General features: G+C 39.4%; 1 protein-coding gene across 4 annotated transcripts in view; it reads right to left on the bottom strand.

Annotated features, from left to right (window-relative positions):
* The window catches only part of Macrod2 (mono-ADP ribosylhydrolase 2), a 1,928,923-nt gene that overhangs the window by 665,411 nt on the left and 1,257,090 nt on the right, over positions 1-6,422 (bottom strand). The gene's annotated exons all lie outside the window — the stretch shown is intronic.

Raw genomic sequence — 6,422 nt, 5'->3', positions numbered from 1 at the left:
ACACACACACATACACATACATACATACACACACACACACACACACACACACACACACACAAACAAACATTCACGTAGCCCACACCCTACTAGCTCTGCACCAGGGACAGAAAACCATGTCACAATGTCAATTCCGCATGGCCAAGAAAGACTTGGTAAATTTATATCCTGAATATAAGTAATCAATTAGCTATGAGTTCTGGGCAACTGAGGATTGAGAAGAATATTTTAAACACTAGAAGGATGTCATTCAAAATTTTAAATATGAGTTATTCTAAACAATCTGGTTTATTCAACAAATAAAACAACAAAGAAGAGAGAGAAGCCAAGAAGAGAGAGAAAAAGGAGATAAAAGTAGAAGGCTGATAAAATAGCAAAGAATAAAGATTACTTCTTATTTATCAATTAAAAGATGCAGGAAGAAATCTGGCATGTTGGACAATTTCTACATTTTGATAAGGACATTTCTTTAAGTATCTTAATGTTCTGTCTTTACATCCAATCTATATCTTAATCCAAATTTGAGATAGAGATTGATTTAAGACGTGATAACTGTATGCAGTATATGGACCCTGTTTGGATTCTATTTACCCAAACACACAGAAAACAAATGAGATAACAGGAAAAACATGAGTTATGACTACATAATTCCTTCTGTTTTAAGGATGTGCTTCTTATAGAGTTTTGGTCTTTTAGAAGCACATTCTTAACAACCAGGTAGATACTGAGAGAGCCTAGGGACTAGGACAGCAAGGCTTGGGAAGAGAGGACACCTGCAAGTGAATCTAACAGTGAATGTGCAGCCCACGAAGTGCTACACAGAAGTGCTATGAAAGGGAGGTCCTTCAATGGCACAGACTTTTAACAAAATTTTACAAGCAAGTAAGGGCATGTTTTGCAATAACCAAGATGTATCCAGCTCATCTCTTGCACCAGAGCCTGGGGCAAGTTTAAGAGCATACCTATTTGACATGCTTAGTTATCCTGTAATTATTGCATGCCTCCTGCTCCCTCCTTCCCTTACATCACAGAATGTAAAATTCTTAAACATGTTATCTATCAATTAATGAATTTCAATTTTCTTTGAAAAGGTTTCTATCTACACAGTACCAAATCATTTTGCCAATTAGATTCTCCATCAAGTATAATAAATGATATAAAATATAAGTTATTAGGAAAGAATGAAGCAAACATCAGTGAGTGAATAATTTTGTACAAAATCAAAATTCTGTTAAACAGTTTATCAAGATGACCTACTACAAAAAAAAAAATCTCCTAGATTTATTGTAAAGCTAATTTATCAGGGTTGTACATAATATATATGCAATACTTTCAAGGATTAATTTGACTAGGCTAAAAAAATTAGTTAATTGTAACATTGAAATATGTGTTATTGTGATAAGAACTGAACATTCCTGTAAGTTTTTAAATACCTATATTCATCAAATAAGTATCTTATCTGAGAAAAACTAGAAGTTGGCATTTAAGGAGAAAAAATATCTTTGATTCAGCTTCTCTCTTGCTTCATACATCTCTTTATGGCCAGTATTGCAAATAATGTGTGGCTTAAAAATGAGCATCTGTTTACTTTTACATCATGTCAAATTCATTAAAGGTCTAGACTCTTTGTTTCTGTCAGCCAATGTAGATTGCGCCTTTCTACACAGTGATGTGATTCCAAGCAAGAGGCCAAAAGGGACAAATGGAAGTGTAGTTTTGCAGACAACCTGGTCCAGATCTCTGACTCATAATCATTCTTAGCTGAAAAGTCAGGGAAATATCTTTAAAAACTATCAGGAGACATTCCTATTTTCTGTATTAGAGCCCTAAAAGTTCTTATCTGTATCTATCTCTTACACACAAACATACACTTAAATACATAAACATTCTAAGGGCTAAATTATAGAACATCCTAGGAGTAGCATTGTCTATCATTTTGGTTCAATGTATAGCTTTTACAGACATTATTATTATCGCTTGGCTTAGGATCTGGGATCGTTAGAATGTGTGTTGTCCTTTCCAAAGCTCCTGTTAGCATTGATTGTTTTGTTGCAGTGTTGAGAGGTGGGGCCTTAGAAGAGTGATGGGTTTGTTAAGAGAGCTTAGTGTCTCACTCTGAGAAGTATGTTTGTCCCTTTGATTATGGCGAGCTCCAAAATGGCTACCCCTTTTATCTCTTTGTCACATGCCTCATATTACATTTTATCTTGTCATAAAATGGCCAGATGATCTTCCTACATATGCAACCCTCCCACCTTGGTATTTTCCAGTCTCTTGGAGCATGAGCCCAAATATACCTCTCTGTGAGTTCCAAGGCCACCAGAATTCTGTCAGAGGAACAGGTCATAGATGACAACAGGATCGCTGGTGAACAGTTGCTCATACATTTCTCTTGACACACTGAAGCATCTCATACTTAACATGCACATCGACTGATCTATCTAAGTATATTAGAAAATCTTCCTCAATGACATCAAATTATACCTTTGGAAGAAAAAGTGTGCACAGGAAAGGAGAAGGACAAATATACAATGTCAAGTAAGGTCTATTTTCCTATTTATTGTTTGGTCCTCTGTTTTTACACATGCACCCCTACTCCCAGAAGGACTGCGGGGAATGCGTTTGGTTGGGCTCCCTCCTCATTACTGTGTGCATACTCAGTCATTCGGTTCTGGAAGCTTTTCAAACCATCATGACATCTATTTCATCTTAAAACGAAAAGGACGATTTTCTGTTCAGCCATCCTACAAGCCTACAGCCTTGCAGAGTCACAGCATTCCCAGAACATTAGTAGAAAAGAGTCTCGCAATTTTTATCCTTTAAAATATTTATAATTTTCAATTATGTGAGCGAAGGGCAACTTCTTGGCATTTATTACAGTTCTGATTCTTGTCAGAGTATTTCCTCCTTAGGCATCTTATCAAGTGGAAGGGATATACATGGTCGAGCTGCCCATTGAACTCCTCCCTGCTTTTGGAGAACCTTCCGTCAGCCATCTGCTTGGCACTGCTGTCCGTCTATCCAAGTCCTCTGAGGAAATGTAATTGAGCTCCCTTGATCCCTAATATCTGTGTGGCTTAGACCACTGCTGAGAGCCTGAAATACATTTTTCTTGTCAAAGGTTACCAAGACCTAGAAAATGCCTCCAAGGGCAGGGGGAGATGAAAGGGCAGAGGGGGAAAAAAAACAGCTTCAAAATGGCATAGCACAGACCACAGACAAACACTCCCAACTCAAAAGAGTTAAAAAAAAAAAACACTTCAATTTTAGGGAACCCAAGCAGGCTCCTGACAGATATCGGGGCATCTCATGAAATTCTGGTTGGTTTCAGCCTTTCGAGGCACCTAGCCTCAGCTGCTGAATGGCACTTCAGCATCTGTAGTGGCTATTCCTGGTTGTCAACTTGAATATATTTGAAATAAACTACAATCCAGAATTGGAAGGCTCACCAGTGAATCTAATCTGGAGGCTGGGAGATAGAAGTTTCTGATCTGGATCTTGGTATGGAGATCTTGAGACACAGTGGTGATTGAATCCAGAAGATTAAGACAGGGAGATCTCTGAGTCCAAGGCCATCTGGGATTAGTGTGGTGGCACACACCTTTAATCTGGGCTACACCCTCTGGTGGGGACCATATAAGGACATTGGAAGAAGGGAGTCTGGCTCTCGTTCTTTCGCCTTCTCGCCGTGTGGGACTCAGCAAGTGCTAGATCCTTGGACTTCCATTCACAGCTACTACTGAATCATTGTTGGGATTTGGACTGCAGACTGTAAGTCATCAATAAATTCCTTTACTATATAGAGCATATCCGTAAGTTCTGTGACTCTAGAGAACCCTGACTAATACAGCATCCATCTAGACCCTTCTCCAGAGGCTTCCTAGTGGCACTCTTGTTTAGCTTTCAAATTCTACCTAGTGGATCATATAATTGCCACTTTCCTAATATCATCTATACCTAACCTCCAAGCCCTTAGTTGTTCTTACTAAGTAATTTATTAGTGGCCATAGCCACTATATTGTTGTTACTATGGTACATACTTTACCTACATTAAACAATTCATTCCTTACAATGATCGAATGAAATAGGTGCCGATATGATCCCCATTATGCAGACACAGAAGCCAGACTGATATCCCACAGGTTTCCTAGCACCTTGTAGCTAGTAGGACCCATGGGAGATCATTTTGAGGCCTTGAGCTCCAAACTTGGACTGAAAGGAAGTCATGTGTCAAGTCTTACAAATACAGGTCGTTGACCTTGAACAGACTGTCGGCAAATTTTATCAATCCATATGTTGCCTGTGAAAGATGGCTGCTTGGTTCTGGCTGGATTTGCTCCTGCTTTGAGAACACAATGCTCTCCAGACTTAATTGGGTCAGCTTACCCCTCACTCCACTACTGTAGCTTTAGAGAGCTACCTGTACCTAACAAAGAAGGCAAGGAGATCCTGAGTTCTACAACTACAAGGCTATTGTTGTTTCTCTTTTCTGTCTCTTGGAGCACAATCATAAACCCTGAATAGTGCTTAGTTGTTGCTTTCTGGTAAAACCTGGATACTACCAACAGAATTTCTAATACAGTTAACCAAGCTATCATTGTAGTTTGAATGCACATGTGAAAATGTTTTATTTTATTCAAAAAATAATCATAACCAAAAAAAAAACTCTACTGGAAGCTATCCAAAATGAATGGATAGAAGATACAGAGCCAAAGGGCTTTTGAGCTTTCCCCACACCACCACCAGCTGCGCCCCAAAGCCTCTTTGTTCCTTCTTTTCTTTCTAATCCTTCTTATTGGCTTCTACATACGGTTCCTTTCCACCAAAGATCCATAGTAACTTCTGACCCATGAGGAGTTGCACAGCTAGGTACTGAAGACAGTGAGGTAGGTGGCTGCCATAATAAACAGTACACTCCAAAATAGGAAAATTAATTTAAAGAACCATCATGGCATGTGAAGAAGTGGCTCACACTGGGAGACACTCAGCTACAAGATCAGTCAATATTTTAAGAAAGCAAGATGTATCTGAGCAAAAGCCGAGTCAAGGAAGAAGCCACCAGGACTTCAACTGTTCTTAGAAATGCCCTGTTCTCTGTTCAGAAGATAACTGTGGGACAGCTGCATGGCTAGCACAGCCTAGAAAATAACACCCACGTGTAAAAAAAAAAAAAGCCTGTTTATATTTTATAATTGATTTGAATGAGTTTGTTGTTTAAATTTAAGAGAAAATGCAGGATTATGACAAGTCATATTCAGAAGAGCCAAGTGAATGAAAACGTATTTTCTTTTCATATTCTCCACATCTAAGATTTGTTATAATATGTATGCTTATATATAGTCTGTGTGTGAATGCACATTGAAGGTAAAAGAAAACAAGGATCCCTTGCAGCTAGAGTTTCAGGAAGTGGTGAGTTATGACATGGGAGTGGGGAACTGAGCACATTTCCTCTGGAAGAACCTTCCTTAATAACTCAACCATTTCTCCAGTCCCAAGCTCCCATCTGCTTTGAAAGCAGATGTTCTGAGAGAGCAGTCTGTAGCCCTCCTATGGCTGTTCCTGTTGCTCCCTCAGCTGGCTTCCATAACTGCTTCTCATGTGCCCATAGCATGAAACAGAAGTGCTGTTTAACATGTGGCTGTCATCTTACTGAACTCCACCTCAGTTACAATTTCTTCTGATGTTGCCTAGGTTGAAATAGCCCATTGATGGCAACATAGGATGACCGATAAGTATTCATTTCTCAGAGCAAGAAAAGCCAGTAATGACAGGACTTAAATCTGGAATGGCATTATGTAGTCAACCTTGCTTTTAAAACAGCCTTCTCTCCATGAAAATGCTGCTTTTGTAGAGAGAAAAGAACTTGTCCTTTGAGCTGCGCATATCTAACTGTGCTAAACTAGATAGCACAGATGAAAATTGCAAACCATGTCTACCATTATATAAGTCCCTGGGAGATAATTATGAGGAGAGAGAACAATGTTTAGGAAACACTGAAGGAACGCAAGCCAATGATAGGACTGAATAGTCTTCCATGCTAGATCTTGTCTCCACAAACAGAAACTTGTAGGGCCAGGGTGTTTATTTTATTCCATGTTTTCATTTTCTTTTGCTTTGGGGAGAACATCAGAGGAATGTACGTATGTGTGCTGCACAGTAAATACTCCTTTGTACTTTCTTGTGAAGAACACCACTTTTCATTTCCCTGAAACCTGACAAAGTAACTAGGGTAATGTGAGACCCCTGGCAGGGTACAAGGGGACACTGAAGAGCCTGTAAGAAGTGTGACAACTGGGCTGGTGAGATGGCTCAGCAGGTAAGAGCACCCGACGCTCTTCCAGAGGTGCAGAGTTCAAATCCCAGCAACCACATGGTGGCTCACAACCATCCTTAACAAGATCTGACTCCCTCTTCTGGAGTGT

Source organism: Mus pahari, chromosome 3, assembly GCF_900095145.1.
Source record: "Mus pahari chromosome 3, PAHARI_EIJ_v1.1, whole genome shotgun sequence".
Classification (NCBI taxonomy): Eukaryota; Metazoa; Chordata; class Mammalia; order Rodentia; family Muridae; genus Mus; species Mus pahari.
This window is presented reverse-complemented; position numbering and strand designations above follow the sequence as displayed.